General features: G+C 33.5%; 1 protein-coding gene across 9 annotated transcripts in view; it reads right to left on the reverse strand.

Annotated features, from left to right (window-relative positions):
- Positions 1-23,736, reverse strand: part of LOC126968051 (protein sprint) — a 331,292-nt gene that overhangs the window by 95,297 nt on the left and 212,259 nt on the right. The window contains exon 2 of one of the 9 annotated variants that reach the window (XM_050812836.1): positions 20,254-20,324. The exons of the other annotated variants lie outside the window; for them this stretch is intronic. The gene's annotated coding sequence lies outside the window, so the exon portion shown is untranslated. The remainder of the gene's footprint in view (positions 1-20,253; positions 20,325-23,736) is intronic. 9 annotated transcript variants of the gene reach the window in all.

Here is a 23,736-nt window from a genome sequence, read left to right on the forward strand (position 1 = left end):
TATGGTATTGCAAGTGAATCTGGGCGGCGGAGTTTATTTTTATAAAAATAAGCAGGACGTTCAGCTGATTTTAATTGATACTCCCTACCCATTACAACGCAGTGCCGCTCAAGATTCTTGAAAAATCCAAAGATTCTGAGCGGCACTACAATTGCGCTCGTCACCTTGACACATAAGATGTTAAGTCTCATTTGCCCAGTAATTTCACTACCTACAGCGCCATTCAGACCGTAACACAGTAATGTATAATCACTTAACACCAGATTGATGCTCGTTTGTCCTCCTTTTCCATTAAAAAAAAGCCTGTTATTAAAACTGAGCTTATCATTAATTACTTGGTGAAATTTGCATTTAACATGGTCATGGGCCACTAAATTGTTATCTAATATCCATATTTTCAATAATAATTCAAGTTTCGCAAATCTGTATCGTACCACTTAGAATTCAAACGCAATACAAAATTCTTACGACGTTCCATATGTTATAAATATTGCACATTTATAATTCAGTTTTCAATTCACATACGATAGATGTTTCGTGAGAGGAATGGTAATGTATATTATAATATTCTATTCTTTGTTATTTCGACAACAACTATGGTTAAAATATTCAAATATCGACACGTTTTTCATACATTCATGATATATCGGATAATAACGTTATTATAACTATTATTTTGACTAATATAAAAACCGACAAACTTTATCATCATTTAAGATTATCAATATACAAACATTTTTTATTGAAATTTATAGGTTTACCCCATTACCGGGTAAAGTAAATAGTCCCAAAAGTGTAGTACTTATGTGTGATAATAGTATATATTGATCTAAGTCTAGCTAATTAAGTTTTCTTTCAAATAATGCGTTGCCTCATAGTATAACGATATAAAACGTTGTGAAAAGGTCTGTTTTGGTGTTTTATTCTTTCGAACTTTTGTGAGCAATTCTTCAAAGTCAAAACTTATATAGAAAGAATATCTGGTCACTATTTTCTTCATCATCTTGTGAATAAAAATATTGACATAATTATAAAACGAAATATTGTGGAATATTTTTCGTTAAAACAAAAATTATAATTCTCTCAATTCAGATAATAGTAGCACACTTGTGTTATTATGTACTATTACGCAAAGGTAAGTGCTTGTAAGGTAGGAAAAAAAAGCAAAATGACTTTGTTATTATGAATGGTGCTGTCTGTACTATTACAGTATAATATCGTAATAATAATCTAATCACCTTGAAGATTACTAGAGCGACGCGACCGCAAAAAATTGTTTGGCAAGCAATTTAGAGGTCACCCACCTGACTCTCAATGAATTCGTGACTCTTGGCAGCACTAATCAAGACATTTCGTTGCGCTAGTCAAAAGATTGAAGCCATAGAAATTATTTTAAAGTGAAAAATTCTTTAGCTGCGTTGAGCATTTTTCTTGAGATGGGTATAAAATGTTAAACTCGCGTCAGGACACGTGGCCTGATCGTAAGATCTGATTCGTAAGACAGTCGTTGAAATTATGGATGAATATTGATTATTCTGAGACGTAAACTTTTTAAAATAAAATTATTAATTAAATTGATATGATAAAACCCCGCAAACTCTCGCTTTAAATAAAATAACAAATTGTTAACAAATTTTATTTCATTTCCAAATGAGACTTTAATACTTCGATACTGTAAATATAATTATATACTTAATATTGATTGAATTTTTTAAAGGAAAAATAAATAGCTTGACGTTTATAATTTATACATGTATATATACCTCAATAATATATCATATGCTTTTTATATAAAAGGGGGCAAACGGTGATGCAACCACCCATGGACATCCGCAACACAAGGGGTGAAGAGATGCGTAACCTACCTTTAAGTTGGGAGTATATATAAAATCTTGAAGGTATTTAAAAGGTTATCTATATAGTATATTTTATACAGCATCCCCAGCATATAAGATATTATTAATTAATTTAATATTTTATTTAAAAAATCTTGTACACAAGAATTCTAACATTAATTAATAACAGGAAATATTTTTTACGTTACACGATTAATTAGACAGTTATTCTTGTACATTCCACATCCCGACCGAAGGAAAACAAAATGTTTCGAAACTTCTATTTGTGTTGGTAAAGCAACTTTTATAATAACGGATACAAATCACTTTGTTTATTTTGTTCGAGCCCTATCTTTGTTTAGTTAACAATGCTTCAACGCTAAGCAATCTTCTACAACAGGGCTCGTAAACAAAACAACTTACTTTTAGCGGTTACTTGTATTATTATCTTTACATATTATCCTGAAATTGTTCATAAGCACATTAAGGAATCTGCTAGAAACTGTGACAATCATAATGTTAACACGAGGAACAAACATGAACTTGTTATAACTACTCGGTTATATCGATTTACTAAGTCTTATAATGGGCGAATGAAACCCAAAAAATCTGAGCGGCACCACAATTGCGCTCGTCACCTTGAGAAATAAGATGTTAAGATGTTACATCTCGTTTGCCCAGTAGTTTCAGTAGCTACGGCTCCCTTCTGACCGGAACACAATTATGCTTACATATAAATGTTGCAGGCAGGAATAGACGCCGATGTTGTACCCATAATCTAGCCAGCATCCTGTGGAGGAGCCTGCCACTGGTTCATCGAACCCGCTATCGAAAGTTTTATTATCATATTGGAATAAATAAAATGTACAATGTACTTTATGCGGTCGCGAAGAGTGACGAAAGCTCCTCCCTTTCATTCGCCTATTATAAGACTTAGTAAAACTCAAGGTCGCTGGCGTTTAGCGTCGCCTTAATAAGGCGTCACTCAAAATTATAATTTTAAAAGATATTCATGCTAGAAGCGACTAATTGAATAAGTAGCGCCGATACGATACTTCTCCACCTCACAATGTAGGTACTATACTCAGCCTTATGTTAATTAAGGCCAAGGTTTAGAAATATTTTGTTTTCCTAGCTTTTACCCGCGACTTCGTCGACTTGGCATAGTTACTTTGGGGAGCATTTTTTTTTAATTTCCCAAATTTTAGTACCATAGTAGTAGTATATAGGCTTGAAAGCGTAACTTTGTTTGGACCCCATACGAACTTTCGTCCCCTTTTTTCATCCGCATGCAGGAAAAAAAATTCAGAAACGCTAGAACAAATATTTATATATTAGGTACTTATCAAGTGCCTAAATATAAACTTTAATGGTGTCATCTTTGATTACGACAAACTTCAATTAAAACTTCCATCCCCAATTTCAACCCCTCCAAAACTCTTCTTCCCGATAAAAGGTAACCGATGTCCTTTTGCAAGTTCTAATCTATCTCTGTACTAAATTAAATTAAAAAAAATTCAACAAAAGTGTTTAGGCGTGAAAGCGTAACAAACAAACATACATTCACATTTATAATATTAGTAGGGATAATAAACTTACTTTCAAATTAAGTTATTAATTTAATTAATATTTGCTCTCAGTGTGTCTTCAACTTATCATTTTGACAGAATTAAGACAGTTCATAAATAGGGCCAAAATTAGCGTCAAGTTTTAACGCACACATCCCACACCGCGATAAAAATATGTCCCATTTACGAGAAAAACGTATAAAAATAAACCGCGCGACCCAGTTACTGACATCTGTGTGAACGACCGAATATGTAAACATCGATTATCGCTCTCAATTTTATTATGTTATTCTAATGACAGATGTGTGACATAACGTATAACGTCACTTATACCGTAATACGTCACGTAATCGCATATAGGATCATTGATTGATTGATCATTTGTCCACTTCAGAAATTTATCTTGTCATACTTACGTATCTCGTTAAAATTCAAATTATTATAATCTAGATGTGGTGCCCGCAACTTGTCCAAATGAAATCGAAATATTAAAAACACACAATGTTAAAACTGCATTCAAATTGGTTCTGGCCTCTGAAATTAGCAGGCACAAACATTGAACAGAAAAAAAAAGTGTGTGCGTGTAATCTTTACGCGCGATTGCAGTAAAACTTAATAATGATTAACTTCAGGAATAATTAACAGATACATTAATATATTACATTAAATAAAGCTTTGTTACCAAATAAGCACTCGTGTATTACTGAGGAGCTCCGTTAGATTTTCTGTTTTTTTATAACTTCATCTTTTGAGCAAAGTTGGCATTTTAGGTAGACCTAAAATAAAAGAATGCATTTATAATCTATATATATGAAAATGAATTGCTGTTCGTTAGTCTCGCTAAAACTCGAGAAAGGCTGGACCGATTTGGCTAATTTTGGTCTTGAATTATTTGTTGAAGTCCAGAGGAGGTTCAAAAGGTGAATAAATATGAAAATTCTCGTACCTACTTTGATGTGTCCCCCGTCGTTCAGATATAAAATTAAAAAATAATAATATCATATCATTCATACCGAGTACTTTTTTTATTTGTTTTAATAAAAAAAGGATACTTTTTGTTTATTTTTTTTTTACAAAAGTTTAGGTCGTTTATCTATCGATTGAGGCAGTACGAAGTCTGCCGGGTCAGCTAGTAAATAATATAATTTAATCAAGTGAGATTTTATATATTTTACAAAGAATGATATAATGTTACATTTTGATATTATCAGAAAATAAACACTTAAACTTTTTACAGGACCAATGACCTCATCATTATCAGGTTCTTAATTTTCTCTTTTATGCTTATTTATTGATGAAAGAGTAAAATGTTCCTGGGATTCCGCCATTTTATTTGACTGATTATTAATTACATTTTATATTTTACTAATATTAATTCATTCGTACATTTTAAAATATTCACTTATTAAATAAAATAATTGATAATAAGAAATTGAAGGTTATATTATTAGCACATATTAATATGACGTTGTTATTGAATATTAACGAATATGGCTGTATGGGCTCGCACCCTGTGCGTCCTAATAATGGACGAAGAAACCTAAAACAAATTGACGAATGTCGCAAATGTCAGAAAAATTCTGATAACTTATATATTACTAGCTGACTCGACTGACGTTCTGCAGATAAAAAAATACTGTTGTATAGGAATTTGCCAATAATAAATCAAAACATCAAAAAATATTTCGTAAATAATGCTCCCTGTTGTTATAATGAAATTGTTTCACGGCGGAACTGTCAAACCGTGCGTCACTAAATTCTCTTATAGAAAATATGTCCATACAAAACAAATATTGCAAATAAAATTAATTATGGGTTCCAAATCGAAATAAAAACTATCCTATCTCTCAAGTTGGACCAAACTGCACTCCCTGAAGTAATCCCCATTAAAATCTGTTCATTAGTTTAAGAGTCCATCGCGGACAAACAACGTGTCACGTAATTTATATATATTAAGATTTATTACAAAAGTAGTAATAAATAAGCAAATTATACACTTGGAGATTTTCAAAAAATATTACTGAGCATATTGAAATGTTTTTTTAAGCCATAAAATTAAAACGGCTTAAAAAATTGTTTAAATTGACTTTTTTACTGAGCGTTACTTCCGTCAGAAAAATTTCTAAATTTCCCCCAAGTCGCAACTAAAGAAGTTTCACTCCAATTAAACATTTTTTTTGTTTATATATACCCGAGAACAACCAATAAAATAAGGCATTTTTGAAAAATATTTACCGTTCTACGATTTTCTATGTTTCTCCATGAATATGTGCACAATTATCGAGCTTTTCAAATGATTAGGTCATTTCAAGTTCCGCCTATTATAGGTACTTATTAAAGTTGCTTGTAAACATTTAGTTGAGACTATATTTTGTTTTTATAACCAACCGCTTTCACTTTTGCGTTTCAAAACCGCAGTCAACTAAAATGATTATATAAAAAAATTATTGGACCTTTATATTATGGCTGACTGACTACGGAGAAATCATAGATTTTCTTTTACTCGATCGGTCGACTTACGTAAAAATAGCGCAACGAGTTTAACATAGCTTTTTAGGGTTCCGTAGCCAAATGGCAAATAACGGAACCTTTACAGATTTGTCATGTCTGTCTGTCTGTTCGTCCGTATGTCACAGCCACATTTTTCTGAAGCTATAAGAACTATACTGCTGAAAATTGGCAAGTAGATGTATTCTGTGAACCGCATTAATATTTTCTCAAACTCAAAATTTTTTTTCATCAAACCCATACGTGTTGGATATCAATGGATAGGTCTTACAAAAATGATATTGAGGTTTCTAATGAATTTTTTTCAAAACTGAATAATTTGCGCGAGAGACACTTCCAAAGTGGTAAGATGTATCCCCCCCACTGTAACTTAAAAAAAGAGAATGATAAAACTAAAAAAAAAAATATGATGTACACAGGTTTGATTTTTTTTAATACGTCATAAATCGTAGACCGCAATTTACCTTTCATTCAATGTTACTTGCTGCTACCGAACCGTTCATGGGCGAGACCAACTCGCACTTGGCCGCTTTTTTATTAAAACTAATTAATTCGATGTTCGAATATACTTCGTATAATTTTATTTACTACTAGCTGACCCAGCAAACGTTGTATTGCCATCATAAGCATTAAAGCAGTAGTTAATCCACTAAGTATAGGTAGCTAGAATAAAGTTCGTTTTTTACATCCTGAACAACAAATATTCTAATTAGTTATTCATTTTTAACTATTCATTTTATTTGATTTTTGAACGACGGGGGCACATCAAAGGAAAATCAAAATCGTTGTTTTTATGTAATACCGAGCATTTTCACATTTATTTCTTTTTAAACCTTCTCTGAACTTTCACATATAATTCAAGACCAAAATTAGCCAAATCGGTCCAGCCGTTCTCGAGTCATAGCGAGACTAACAAACAGCAATTCATTTTTATATATATAGATATATACAAGTGCTGACCCGGCAGCCGTTGTTTTGTAATATAAATTAGGTATCCCGCGCCCGCTTATTGTATGAATTGTCTATATGTTTTATTTTTCATTGACTCAATTATTTGTATTGCGAATACATCGGTATTTCTAAGTCAAAAACATATTATTTCTTCCGGATAAGTAATCACCTTAAATTATACTTAAACCATCTCCGAAACACGCTGCATCTTAAGGTATAAATATTATTCCGAACGAATCACCATACGGCTTACCATTTAAAGTATAGATTATTTACAGCTTTGGAAAGAAGTCCATTAAGATATTGATCATGCTTAAATTCTTCCATTTTTTAACTATAAAAGTTTCTCAACATATTACAGAAACTTCAGCAGGTTTTCATTATCACATTATATATTTCATTATAATTATACTTTACTAGTCGGTCGTTATATTACATCACACGAAAAATGATCCGGCGTCGCCATCTTTAAAATAGTAATATTAGGAGAGAATAAAATTTTAAGGTTGAAAAACTGATTTTTTTACATAATATGTAAAGTTAACATTCATTTATTCCGATACTTCGCGAACTTTACAGAATTTGTATTATGCAATAATTTAGATTTTTTTATTTTATCTCCGAATGGTCCGAAACTAGTCTGTCTAAGCTGTTTTCAATAAATAAAGTATCAATATTAATACTAGACTAGCTGACCCAGCAAACGTTGTATTGCCGATATTAAAATCGCGATACATAAGTAACTGTTGATCGTAGATGGGTGAAAATTTGAAGTTGTATGTATTTTTTAATGCTGACTCATAATCAAACAAATTTAAAAAAATGTCATTAAAATTAAAAAAAAAAATTGGCGTGGACCACCCTTAACATTTAGGGGGATGAAAAATAGATGTTGTCCGATTCTCAGACCTACCCAATATGCACTCAAAATTTCATGAGAATCGTTCGAGATCGAGAGCGAGATCAAGCCGTTTCGAAGGAGTTTAACTACAAACACCGCGACATGAGAATTTTATATATTAGATTTATAATATTTCGGATATTTTAGGAACTTCTAAGAAAAAATCCAGTACTCAATGTTGTTTACACCCTTTGCAACCGCATAAAATATCTGCCAAATAATTATTCTGTTGTCATTTGATCGAAGGGGTTGCTCTATTAAAGCATTTCTTGTTGGGGTAGAATTATGTACTCATTACTTTACAAATGGATTGTAAAAGGTTTAGGGGCCTACTGTCAAAGGGATTTTCGTATAGGGGTCCTAAGGCTATGAAGAAAGAAAGCTGATGGGTAGGAGAAACAGCTAACTGGATTTTAATATATTATGATCTGGTTTCTGAAAATTTCCAGACTGCTTTTCTCATTGCCAGTTGCATCATATAAAAACACTTGCAACGCCATCTAATTCAAAGGATATATTGGGACGCTATAGTTAAAATGTACAATGTGAAAATTTTCTTTAGGACCTAGGTTATAAATAGCGCAAATAGCCCTCTTCTGCACAACAAAGATGGTATTGATATCGACAGCATTGCCCCATAGCAATATACCATAGGAAATCTAATATATAAAATTCTCATGTCGCGGTGTTTGTAGTTAAACTCCTTTTGAAAATTTTTGAGTGCATATTGGGTCAGGTCTGAAAATCGGACAACATCTATTTTTCATCCCGCTAAATGTAAGGGATGGTCCACGCCTTTTTTTTTTTTTAAATTTGTTCGATTATGAGTCAGCATTAAAAAATACATACAACTTCAAATTTTCACCCATCTACGATCAACAGTTACTTTTGCATCGCGATTTTAATATCGGCAATACAACGTTTGCTGGGTCAGCTAGTAATACTATGAAAATTAGTCGCATTTTATCTATATCAGTTAACTGTCATTTTTTTTAAATAGAAACAAATAGTTATCATAGGGAGTGACAATAACGTAACATAATGCAATAACACTTGGTAAACGTTATGAAGCTACATATCAATTCCAAAACAAAAAATAATATAAGTACATCAGAAATTGCAAACAACAAATAGTCATTGTTTCTGTATAAATATTTTTGATAAGTCGCATATTAAAGTAATTACCAATAATAATTTACCTTTATTTCATAATAGGTTCATCTCAAGTCCAACCTTGGCACTGGCATGGTGTAGAGACACTATCATGTGTTGCATCTGGCTGGCCGTCTCTGACAGAAGTATTAGGTCGTCTGTGAACCTAAGATGACTTAAATATTCACCTTTTATATAGAGTCCTAGTCTGTGAAAATCCAGCTTGCCAATGATATTTTCCAGGATTGATATAAACAGTATTGGGGAAAGGGGGTCCCCCTGTCTTACTCCTCTTTTTATGGGAAAACGAGGGCCGATGGACTCGAGTTTGATCCTTCCTACGTTGTTGTTGTATATACTTATTAGTATATAGTATATATCTATTAATTTACTTACTATATTTAAAAAACTTTGTAAAAGCAAGAGATAAATGGCTTATTTAATTTAATTTAATTTCATAATAAACAGACAAAAGGTTAGTTGCAAGCATAATATCAGGTTGTAAATAAAACCTTGTTGTGTTCCATCTAACAAAGAGTTGATAAATATTGAATGAAGCCTTCAGTAGAACTTCTCTCTCAATATGTTAGCTGTCTGATGTAGCTGTGAGGGACGCTTTACCAAACTTCATAGCCGTCCCTACGGATATTGGACACAATCAAAATTACCATAATAATGAAACCGGTTTTTCACTTTGTGTTTTTTGCCGTTTATAACGAGTAATATAAACTTTATTATGAAAAACTGTGACATTATGAGTTATTTGGAAACCTTAAGAATTGAAATATTCAAAATCATATTTTTTTATGAAAATGAGGGACGAGACGAGCAGGAAAATCCTCAAAAATTCGGAGCGGCAGTACAATTGTGCTCGTCACCTTGAGACATAAGATGTCTCATCATCTCAGTCTCATTTTCCCAGTAATTTCACTAGCTACGGCACCCTTCAGACCGAAACAGTAATGTTTACACATTACTGCTTCACGGCAGAAATAGGCGCCCTAGAGGTACCCATAATCTAGCCGGCATCCTGTGCAAAGGAGCCTCCCACTGGTAATCAGTCGGTCAGTCATTGGTCAAGTGTGAGTTGGACTCGAACAGCGATAATATTTCCTTTGATTAACACTAATGTTACACATTTATATAAAACTTTTTATAAAGGAATAGCTGACCCGGCAAACGTTGTTTTGCCATATAAAGTATAATTCACGCGATAGTTTTATAAGTAATAAAATATTGCCTATATTATAGCCTGTACATCATTTTGTTCTATTGTCAATAGTTTTTGCAGCGCACGCAAAAATAGGTTTTCGATTTTACACCTTGTGTTACAAAATAGCAATTTTATTACGGATCCCTAATTTTGAAAAAAAAAAACATAGCCTATAGCCTTCCTCGATAAATGGACTACCCAACACTGAAAGAATCATTCAAATCGGACCAGTAGTACCAGAGATTAGCGCGTTCAAAAAAATAAACAAACACTGCAGCTTTATAATATTAGTATAGATTTAAAAGCGAGTAACTATGTTTTTACACTAGATTTTGCGTCAAAATAACATTTTTATTAATATTTTAGCTAACACGACATTTCGTGACCTTTCGTTTTAACGGGATCATGTTTATTCGAACAGGAATGTTCCCGTACCATTGTACTAGATGTATGTTTATAACTAGATTTTTTAAAATACACCATCTTACAGCGCAGGACCGATCGTCGTGGAAATCTTTGGGGGAGGACTTTATCCAGCAGTGGACTTCTTACTGCTGATGATGATGATGACGCCACCTTGATTTCTATTTGTACAGTTATTCACATAATATCAAAATTTCAGCTCGGTAACTACAGCGGTTTTATAAATACAGACACAGCTTACTGAGAGAAAGATTAGAACAAACGGACTGCAATAGGGTTCCAGTTGGTTTAAACAGAAATTTTGACCATAACTTCATGAAATTCACCATAGATTCATCTTCAATCAATTCGAATCGTGTTTTACCTCTACACGAGGCATCCTCAGGAGATTTTGACTCGCCAAATTCTGGCACGAGACTGGCGTCCAGTCTTAGCGAAGTTTTCACTCAAGAAGTCTCACAACATTTGGATAATTATGGATTATCTCGAAATAACGCCATTCAATAAATTTTCTTAAAAAAGTTACAAAATTTTAAGAAAACCAAAAAACATTATACAGTTGCGCTACGAATCTATTAAACCATTGATTGAGCTTAACATTTTCACACACATTAACTCTCAAAGATCGTTCAAACTTTCTAAGTATTTCATTACTTGCCAACTGGAAGTGCATTCGACCAATTAGCGATCACATAGTTACAGGTAATTTACACTTCAAGGTAAAAATACTACTTTAGTACATTCACACTACACTCCAGCACTTTTATAAAACACTTTCTAAGTTTATTCTGTTCAATTACATCTTCTGTACTTTAATGGACGAGTAATTATCATCATCAACAACATGAGGACCTTTTGATGATTCAGTATTGAATGAAGGCCGTTTAAGAGAAGAAGTGATGAGGCCTTCATGAGGTTAATCTGATGATAAGTGATGCTGTTCATTGCAGTGCTGCTCAGGATACCTGATTGTACCTAAAATTCGAAGTGATTTTAAGTCTTATAAGACCAATCATTATTTTAACTGCAGTGCCCTTCAAACCGAAGCACAATAATGATTACATATTCTCACTTGTCGGCAAAATCCTCTTTATCATAATCATCATATCTGCCGGAAGACTGCTGGGCAATGGCTTCCCCTAAGATCTCCACGACGATTGGTCCTGAGCTGCCCTCATCCAACCAATTTCAGCAATCCTGATCAAATAATCGATTCAATTTGTGGAGGGCCTACCAACACTTCGTCTTCCGATACGTGGTCGTCATTCGAGGACTTTGCTTCCCCAACGGCCATCTGTCCGTCGAACTATATGCCCTGCCCACTGCCACTTCAGTGTCGCAATAATTTGGGTTATGTCGGTGACTTTATTTCTCCTACGGATCTCCTCATTTCTGATTCTATCTCGAAAGAAAAATCTGAGCATAGCCCTCTCCGTTACTTTCTGAGCGACCATGAGCTTTCTCATTCTGATGACGACAAAATAGGCACTAAAAAAAATTAAACTTCAAAACACCTTTGAAAGAAGTTATTTTTAACTGAACTAAAAGACGGTTAGTTATACGTTTCCTATGTCGTATTAAGACATACCTAAACAGCATAAAAATCGTATGAAATTTAAAAGCAAACTGAAAAACAACTAATAGAAATATGAAGACTATTTCCATTGCCTTCAACGCTCTAAGCCCGTGAAATAATCTCCGAGATTTTATTGTAACTGAAATTCCAACCGTAAATCGAGTAGAAATAGATCTACTTAAGTAAATTAAGGAAAGAGATTTGATACGTATTTCTATCAACGGTACTGTTGAGATTTGCGTGAAATAGTTTCGAATTCGAATTTAAATGTACCGTAGATGTTTCGTGCTGATGTTCACATAAAAATACTAAAATAGTCGTCACTCGTCTCATGTTGCTGGTAAATGGATTCGGCAAGAGGAAGCGACAAATATATGACATATTTATATTGCAGTTATTATTTACACAACAACATACCATAAATATAAAGGGCCATTAATGTACCTTCCTTTTTTCATCTCACAAAGTGCCCATTAAATCGTTAAGTCGTATTTTTCCGGGGTATTTTCCGAACATATAGAGAGGTGAAATACAGGTATCGAATGATGAAAATCAATGAAAGATTTTCTTGTTGTTCATAGACAGTTTCTTTTAATGAAAATAAGGGATGAGTCGCAGGGAGCAGGACGTTCAGTTGATGGTAATTGATACGCCCTGCGCATTACAATGCAGTGCCGCTCAAGATTCTTGAAAAACACAAAATTATGAGTGGCACTACAATTGCGCTCGAGACATAAGATGTTAAGTCTCGTTTGTCCAGTAATTTCACTAGCTACGGTATCCTTCAGACTGAAACACAATAATGCTTACACATTACTGCTTGAAATAGGCGACGTTGTGGTACCCATAATCTAGCCGGTATCATGTGCAAAGGAGCCTCCTACTGATAAAAATTCATCAATTCAGTCATTCACAGGTACTGTGAATAACCTTGTTTTGCTCTGCTTTGTATCAGAATACAAAAGATTGACTTGATTCATTCCGCGTAAAAGAGGATAATAGTACGAAAGAAAAGATGATGCACGTGAAATCGCATTTTTTCAGAGATGAGCGAGAGATTCTTAGATCCATAGACTTAAGTACAATATATTAAAAGAGTATTGGTATTGACATACGGGAAGTATAACACTTACAATTAACTAGAAAAAGTAAACATTTAAGTAGCAATTGGGCTCGTCACTTTGGACATAAGATGTTAATCTCATATTAATGGTGTCATTTCACTAGCTACGGTCCCCTTCAAACAGAAAGACAATGATGCTTACACATGACTACTTCACGGTAGAAAAGGCGCGGCTGTGGTACCTACTCACCTCGCTATCATTCTGTGCAAAGAAGCCATTCAATGGTGCAAAAAAAAACGTATTAAAAAACCGAAAACATACTGGGACGTGACGGCCGACCCCTGGGCATGTGGTCTATTTTCAAATGCCTATTTAATACCAGTGAGCGTAAATTACAATCGATTCGCCCGGGCTCCCATCTTTTATCGCAGTAAAGAATGTTTTTTGGCAAATTCACACAAAAGGTGACGTCACAAAACCCAGCAATGCGTATCATTGCGGCGATCATCCGTGAAGCGCCTTTTTCAGATTTATTTACACGTAACTTGGATTGATTGCGAGGTGCTGTTTCACTTGCCTACTTATTTTACTTTATTATACCATTTTACTTTAATGCCAGTCAGCAATTGCAAAAGTACATGGGGTGCACTCGATGGTAGGTAAGTAAAAATGAATAATTATCTAAATGATCACCTCGTAAAGCATTAAATTCTTAGAGCGCTTTCACACTACGTCCGATCCGAATCCGATCCGGTGTATACTACATATTTCTAACGGTTAACGGAAAGAAATCGGATGACGGAAGCCGGATCTTGTGCCTAAACTACCATAGAAAAAGTTCTACGGGTACGTATCGGATTCGGATCGGACGTAGTGCGAAAACTATGTAATTACTCGATTAGAAATAATTTTAATTATAATAAGCTGTGGTCACACTGTGATGAATTAATGATTAAAATATGGACGATTGCCATTATTGACATTCATAAATTATTTTCAAAGGTATCTTCCATGGATGATGTTTACAATTCCATAAATCTGAAGAAATACGTTGAAGACCTTTGCGAGAGAGCGGGGTCTCGTGTCGATTCATTGCAGCCATATTTAATAACATAATTTTATTTATATAAGTGGGGGTACACTGGGCATGAGGCTTGCATGGTGGGAGGTGAGGCAAGCGCCCATTGTCATCTGCAACACCAGGGGTAAAGAGATAACCTTAGTATGTCAAAACCTTTAGTTTTAAGTCAGTGTTAAAATTAAATTTATTTTGCATGATTCTCTAATTTGGAACACGTCTACTCGACATATACAGAAAAAACAAAGATTAAATCTCAAATCAAACAAGTTATAATATAATATCAACAGATAGTAAGGATTAGACGGTAAGTCTGAAGGTCGTAGTCAACAACAAAAAGTTTGACAGGTTATCACGAACAATTACTTATATGGGGCGTTATAGAAATAACTTTGTGTAGGCAGCAGGTATATTATGACTACGTCGTTTATGGAAATGTTTTTTTATCTCTGTTACCTACAAAGGCTAAGAATTATATAACAGGTTGTTTTATTATGGAATAGGAGCACAAACGAGCGTACGGGTCACCTGGTGTTAAGTGATCACCGCCGCCCACATTCTGTTGCAACACCAGAGGAATTACAAGAGCGTTGCCGTCCTTTAAAGAAGGTGTACGCGCTTTTTTTGTAGGTACCCATGTCGTATCGTCCTGGAAACACCGCACAAGGAAGCTCAATCCACAGCTTTGTAGTACGAGGAAGAAAGCTCCTTGAAAACCGCACTGTGGAGGACCGCCACACATCTAGATGGTGGGGATGATATCCTAACTTGTGGCGTGTCGTGCGAAGGTGGAATTCGGCGTCAGAAAATGAATTTTTTTTGATAAATTTTAATTTTCTATAATACTCATAGATTCAACAAAATAAAAAACCCTATCAATCGTGCATTAAGAGACTGCGAACGTTCAAAGAAGCAAAGCCAGTATGTCCGCAGCTTAATACTTTACGTCACGTCATTTCTAAGTCCGTCAGAGATTTGCATGAATATAAGTAAGTATTTAAATTAAAAGACAAGCGGAACAACAAAGCAATTGAGCGTTAAGTAGCAATATAACGAGTAGTTACTATGGATAAGTGCGTCTAATTCAATTTATTGACCATCAATTATTGGAGCGCGAGACACTGACTGTAGCCATACCGGTCTTAAGGCGAAGAGTAAGCAGAAAACACGCAAACATGGTGTTTTAAGACAAGTTTTGTGGTGAAAGTATAGCATTTGGAGCCATGAACACTACTTAATCCTGTTACACATATCCTTAAATCTTATTTGTTAATAAATTGCTAATGCTTGATGTTGGTTATAGTTAACACTGCCGAGCCTTTTTGAACTACCACATTTCTTTGAAGTTAAACAAGTTTGTTGGCATGGCGTGACGCATTTTTTTGGTACTTCTCTCAGAAAAGTTATTCTTATAGCTTGTACTTTTTTTTTAGGTTCATTTATTCTGATTAGTAGTGAATAACGAGGATTGTAAGCATATAAACTGTTTTCTACGCAAGAATTTTGAAAATATTCGCTTTGTTACATAGATTCGGCCGGCAGCAGTGAACTCATATCGTTCAAGGTCGCTGGCATTTAGTGTCGCCTTAAGCTGGCGACTATATAGTGTGAAGGGACTTTTATTACCTACGCTTTTAAAACAAGCTTGTGCTGTGTTATTAAGAGAAGTTTGTGGAAATTTACAAACTGGACCGGAATTTCCCATCCACTATTAATGGTCTACAAAGTTGTGAACTATTCAATCTGATTTCAGAATTTGCTCACTGCAATTTACAGCATTTAAATAAGTAATCAGTTTTACGTTACACGGTGGAAATTAATTTGTCCCACATTTAGAAATTGCTGTCATAAGATTACATAGAAGTCGAAAATTGTCGAAAGTTTTATACCAAGCGACATAGTCTCTTGAACACAAATGACCCGACAACATAAATTACCTCTCTCAATTTACTTTCAAGCTATGAGTAAAAAATGCAATGAAAGTTATACTTGAAATAACATGGTTTTTCTAATATTTTGCTAGGGATCAAAGGGAAGGGAATAGAAAGTGTAAATAAACAAAGTAATTCGTCAGTGTTCTGGTAAATAAGGTCACTAGTTCGACATATTTGTCGTGTAAAAGAATATCTATCGCTCAAAGTTACGCTGACCCTTAAAATTACCCAAGGGCCAAGCCCTTTCTACACAAGTATCCAACAAGTGACATCCGATTAATGTCTTGAGTCTACAACCAAACTTAGTCTGGGACGGGGTCATTGACCCTTAACCCGTGTACTTGTGATGAGAATGATTACTACTTTTAGATTTTTGTCGTTTGGCAGAATAATTTATTTTAGTTGTTTTGTGGTTTGAATTTTAAAACAATATATTTATTAACAATATGTTATGTTTTTAAAGTGATAACCCTCACTTATCGGATTAATATACATCCCGCATCGTTCATAAAATGTTGTTTTACGAATTTTATTTGTGTATTAATCCTAGAAGTGAGGGTTATCGCTTTAAAAACATAACATATTGTTTCGATTTACAAGAGCGACATCTCAAGTCAATTTCCTAATATGCAAATATTGCGGTTGAGCAGGTTTTCAACTGTAAAGTAGATCCTGAAGATGAAGCCACAACCTGAGAGTTGAACAAAGCAAACATAATTTTATGACGAGGCGGTACTCGAACGGTTAGCTCAGTTGGTTAGAGCACCGGCACGGAACGCCGGAGGTCGTGGGTTCGAATCCCGCATCGTTCATAAAATTTTGTTGCTCAAATTTTATTTGAGTATAGTTATTAGTAGTTAATGTTATTTCAACTGTGATTTTTCGTTTGCTACTATGATTCTATTGTAAATTAAAACTTAAGTCTTCGATTATAAAGTCATAAATTCAAAAAAATATACTTTGAACACGTGTATAACTCAAATTCTTGCAACTTTCAAGCCGACTGATTCACGTGAACTCTCAACTACGTGTCATAATTATAAACTAACTAGCTGACCTAGCAATCGTTGTATTGCCATATAAAGTAATTAAAAAAAATGTATATTTAAATTTTTGGTATTAAAAATAGATGCAACCGATTCTCAGACCTACTTATGAGACTCTCTCTCTCAAGTGACGAGCGCAATTGTAGTGCCGGTCAGAAGTTTTTGGGGTTTTTCTAGAATCCTGAGCGGTACTACATCGTCATGGGCGGGGCGTATCAATTACCATCAGCTGAACGTCCTGCTCGTCTCGTCTTTTTTTTTCATAAAAAAAGTACACGCAATTAATGTACTTATGTTTGTTTTTCAGTTCATTATGCATGTTGAGTTAGTCTGTAAGTGAGGTATACAATTTATATAATACTAGCTGACCCAGCAAACGTTGTATTGCCGATATTAAAATCGCGATACAAAAGTAACTGTTGATCGTAGATAGGTGAAAATTTGAAGTTGTATGTATTTTTTAATGCTGACTGATAATCAAACAAATTTTAAAAAAATGTCAATAAAATAGCAAATAAAAATTTGGCGTGGACCACCCTTAACATTTAGGGGGATGAAAAATAGATGTTGTCCGATTCTCAGACCTACCATTGGGTTGCATATTGATGCACTCAAAATTTCATGAGAATCGGTCAAGCCGTTTCGAAGGAGTTTAACTACAAACACCGCGACATGAGAATTTTATATATATGATATACTTAAGAGATTAAGAATAAATGTTATATACAACTTTGGCTTTCTATTTAATAAATAAATAAAGTATATAATCCAGAACCCCGTTTTTGAAATCTGTCCAGTTTAATTTGCGCCAAAGTTGTATTAATTATATATGCTAGTTCACACTATAATATATCTTAATATATATAAATAACGTGACACGTTGTTTGTCCGCGATGGACTCCTAAACTATGAACGGATTTTAATGGAGATTATCGCGTTGCATATGGTTTATTTATATTAATATACTTGACATTCACAAGTCCGATTAAGCGCCTGTTAATGTGCGATTAGCATTTGTTTTTAGGTTATTTTTTCTTCTATTATTGCTTCATTATTATTATTTCGTAAAAAATGCTCCCTGTTGTTATAATTAAATTGTTTCACAGCAGAACTGTCAAACCATGCGTCAATAAATTCTCTCACAGAAAATATGTCCATACAAAACAAATATTGGAAATAAAAATAATTATGGGTCCCAAATCGAAATAAAAAGTATCCTATCTCTCAAGTTGGCCCTAACTGCACTTCATGAATTAATCCCCATTTAAATCAATTCATTAGTTTAGGAGTCCATCGCGGACAAACAACGTGTCACGTAATTGATATATATTAAGATTATATTATGTTAATTATTTATATTTTTTTTTTTAATACAAAAGCCACACTAAAACTAATTAAAAGGAATTTTATCAATAGAACGCAATAAATACCGTTGGCAGTTTATAACCCCAAAAAAATTACTAAGCACGAATTGAAATTCCCGGAGCGTTTTTGGAGATTGAAGAGGCTTTTATGGAAATGGACGGCGTGCATTGGACGATAGACACCCAGACATCGTATAACTCTGCCGATTTAAATATTTACGCCTCCCCCTATAATTTAGACGCACCTGATGTTCAATATATATTCGCCGTTTATTTAGTACGTGTACCTACACACATGTATTAAAAGCAAACGAATTCAGTTCAATTTGCCTGTAAATTATAAACTAAACTATCTGGTGATCGGTGCACTTCGCATCAATTAAACATTCATATCAATATTTAAAATATTTCTTGTTAATGACGAAATTTGTAGAATTTCAGTCATAATAATAATTATTTCTTAGTTTATATTTACGTCTAGATAGACTATGACAGCTGTGAAAACGTCGAAAAAAATAATAATTAGAACTAACCACTATTTAGAGCAATTCACGCACACTATCACAAAGTGTCATACAAATCGCGAGTGTAAGACGTAGCTTGTCACGCACACTAGACTAATATTTCTAGCCTATAAATTATCTAAGAATTATTTCATTTTTCCTAGTCAACGCATGTTTTTCCTTACCCTTGTAGAACTTGTTAGAACTGTCAAACTATGCGTCAAAAAATTATCTCATAGAATAACTTATTCATACACAAATAAAATAAGTAACGATCACGAATCGAAATAAAAACCAATTTATCTCCTAATTTGGATAAACTGCACTAAGAGAGAAACAAATGATTAAAAGCGGTTTAGTAGTTTAGGTGTTCAAAACGATTACGGTGGTGTACAATAAATAAATGAAAAGTACAATTTAAAATCCTACAAGTATTTAAATATTAAGAGAAAAAATTAGAAGGCATTTTCCATTCAAACGTTCTTGACTGTTTTTAATCCTAGATCAAAAATATTTTCAAATAACAATAATACAATTATTTTGGTTACTATAACATATATCTCTTTCCTAATGTTACTACAGAGGGAATGGAGCTATGCTCAAAACGGCTTAGCAATATAAGGCTTACAAAACCAGTAGTAGTAGTTTACCAGTGGGCTAGATCATGCGAACCACAACGGCGCCTATTTCTGCCGTGAAGCAGTCATGTGTAAAAATTACTGTGTTTTGGACTGAAAGGCGCCGTAGCTAGTGAAATTACTGGGCAAATGAGACTTAACATCTTATGTCTCCATGTGACGAGCGCAATTGTAGTGCCACTCAGAATTTTTGCGTTTTTCATGAATCCTGAGCGGCATTGCATTGTTATGGGTAGGGCGTATAAATTACCATCAGCTGAACGTCCTGCTCGCCTCATCCCTTATTTTCATTAAAAAAAACCGACTACAAAGTTGAAAAATTAACAACTCACTATTTACTTCCTACCCATTCAGTTTCGTTATTCATTTCGTTTAGTTTATTTGCACTGATTAGAAGTTTTTTTAGAGTTCACGTACACATCCGAAAATTAGCAATACGCGATACAATTTTAATAACAGTAATAATAGGATATAGGGCAACATTATGGGAAAAACATACCGTAAAGTACTACGCTTAAAGTACCAATTACAGAGCTCAGTGTGATTTACTGAAGCCTCCCTCAAGCATACCTGTAACAAAATTATAAAATACTGTAAAACTGCAAATACAAATTTTTTTTCCTATAATAGTTAGTTCAGTGTTATAGTTACAGTAGGTAGTAGTACTTAGTAACTAATTATTTTTTGTATCAGAAATCGATCTAATATCAGATCATGTACCCTCTGTATAAATTTAGATACGCATTGAAAAAGATTCCGTTATATTATAGTTATGTTGATTCATTGATATTTAATACTACGCCGATCTCTAACGGCCTTAGAAATAATACCTGAGAATAAACCAAGAATATGAAAAATGTTTACAAATATACAATTTGCTTTTGATGGGTTTTCTCGGACATATCAAATTTTCCGCGTTTATGCAGACATTCAGAAAACTTCAGAATTACCATTTTTTTTTAATTTATTTACAAGCACTGGATGCAAGTTCATAGGCCAGAATTATCATTGTATTGATAGTGTTGTCAGCGATATAATCAACATTTTGCATATTTTTGGTTTATTTTCAGGTACAAATTTAAATCAAGTTTATTTGTATGGCTGTTACAATATACTGACGTAGAATATAGTAAGTCCATGGACTACGCTACATATTAACATTTTAACAAATCAAGTGTATCAGAATTACAATCCAATCCAATTAATCCAATTAAACTGAAAATATTCAACTCTACAGAGTTCCATTACATTCATTTGTCAGTGTGCTATTTTTCAACAGCGAAACTGTGACTGCGTTCATAAATTATTCATAGGAAACACTGCGACAAAAACTACAATTGTTCTAGCTGATATCTTAATATATATAAATCCAGTGTTCTGATGTTTGTTTCCAGTGAACTCCTCAACTAATGAACGGATTTTAATGGGGATTACTTAATGGAGTGCAGTTTAGTCCAACTTGAGAGGTATAATTATTTTTATTTCCAATATTTGTTATGTGTGGACATATTTTCTGTGAGAGAACATGCATCAATAATGCAGGGTTTGACAGTTCTGCTGTGAAACAATTCCATTATATTTAATTTTATTTATCCACATATACAGGGAGCATATTTTACGAAATAATTTTTGATGTTATGAAATTGTTAAAAAACAGCATTTTTTTTTATTATGTACACGACAACGTCTATCGGGTCAGCTAGTTGTACATAATATACTTATAAGCAACAAAATATTTTAGCTTTAAATAATTAACATATAAACAAAGATAATTTATTACAAAACAAACAAAATAAAGCGAATCATTTGAGGATTGATATTAATAGCATTCCAGGAAGAATGTTTAATTTATAAATTACGACGGGGCTCGAATCATCGTTACTAAACGTTTTGGATTCAATTGGTGAATCTCTACAGTAGGTACATGAAGTTAAAAGAAACGTTATTTTTTGTAATGAGAGGGTTCATTGTCTCTAGAATCAAAACACAAGAAGGCCTCAATATATATAGAAGGATTCCAGATTGTCTGAAAATATTTAATTAATATTCTGGCATACCGTGAAATAACTTGATGTCACCTAAAATATGTGACACCCTCAAGATTGGGAGGATTGGTGTAAAGACTCTGATCCGACCGTAGGATCGACTTCGAACGATATTATTATTCAAGAATTATCATACTACAGATTAGTCTTACGTCTTGAATGGTGGTATTTATATGGAGATAATAAAAATAACTGGCACATTTATGAAATGCATCATATTTATAATAATTAAACTTATTTATATCAATAATTTGATGTTGTTCAAAGATTGTGTTATATTTTATAATAAACTCCCAAATCGTATTAAAATATAGTCAATTAAAAAATTTAAATGTATCGTAAAAATTAATATGAAAGGCTTATTATAATGTAAAAGATTATTTGAATGATCAAGATAGTTTGGATTAATATTTCTAAATTTATTGTTAATTGATTTTTTTTTATGGAATAAGAGGACAAAAGAGTCACCTGTTGTTAAGTGATCACCGCCGCCCACAATCTCTTGCAACACCAGAGGAATCACAGGAGCGTTGCCGGCCTTTAAGGAAGGTGTACGCGCTTTTTTTGAAGGTACCCATGTCGTATCGTCCCGGAAACACCGCACAAGGAAGCTCATTCCACAGCTTTGAAGTACGTGGAAGAAAGCTCCTTGAAAACCGCACTGTGGAGGACCGCCACACATCCAGATGGTGGGGATGATATCCTAACTTGTGGCGTGTCGTGCGAAGGTGGAATTCGGCGGCAGGAAAATGATGATATTGTTAAATGAATAGTGGAAATCTTTGGGGGAGGCTTTTGTCCAGCAGTGGACCTCTTCCGGCTGATGATGATGATGGTGATGAATATTGTAATACTCATTTGAATGCTATTGTAATTTTTGTACTTAATCCTGACTTGCACTAAATGACTAATAAAGATTTTCGAATTGAATTGATACTCGTAACTAACTGACTGTGAAATGTAATTAAAACAATATTTTTATTTTAAGAATAAAAGCAATATATGGAAACTCTTCAGGTCGTTATCTAAATAAAAATAAATAAAACCCTAATAGTTCGACGGCAATATATTTTGCTTTTAAAACCCCTTTTTCTGTTCTACAAGCGTTTATAAAGGTATATATTTGAACATAGAAACATTACAAGTAAAATAAAAGCTTGTAAAAGAAAAAAGAAGTAAGGAAGAAGGTTGTAAAGGAAGCCCCTTTGCACAGGATGCCCGCTAGATTATGGGTACCACAACGGCGCCTTTTTCTATCGTGAAGCAGTAATGTGTAAGCTTTATTGTGTTTAGGTCTGTAGGGCGCCGTAGCTAATGATATTACTGGACAAATGAGACTTAACATCTTATGGCTCAAGGTGAATTGTAGCGTCACTCCGAATTTTTGGGTTTGCAAGAATCCTGAGCGGCACTGCATTGTAATGGGCAGGCCGTATCAATTACAAGTACGTATCGTATCAAGTTTATTTTTGGGAAGCAATTCCCAAATTTTTAATTGGATATATCAAATTCTATACAAAAAATCTATTGGGTTAAATTTTTCTTTAAGTCCTTCTTTTTGTAATGTATTTTTTGCGTCGGAATATTTTTATTGCGTTATGTTGTAATCAACTCTCTAAGAAACCAATTTTTTGCATATTGAGGTATGACCGCGCCTTAATGGATATATTAGCTTGGTGATATTTTTTATAAGTTTATTTATTGGCTATAACATTTGCATAATTTAAATAGATTATACAGAACTGAATTAATGTAATTAGAAATCCTAAACAGATATATTATATAAATATAAATATACTTTAATATCTTCAAACACGTTTCTAGATAATATGTTTTCGGATCAGAAATAAGTATAGTGGTTCTTCTGGACATAGTAATCATTGTCTTTTAGCTAGCTATTATAAACATCTTTTTATTTTTCCTAAATTTATTTTAAT

Source organism: Leptidea sinapis, chromosome 14, assembly GCF_905404315.1.
Source record: "Leptidea sinapis chromosome 14, ilLepSina1.1, whole genome shotgun sequence".
Taxonomy (NCBI): Eukaryota; Metazoa; Arthropoda; class Insecta; order Lepidoptera; family Pieridae; genus Leptidea; species Leptidea sinapis.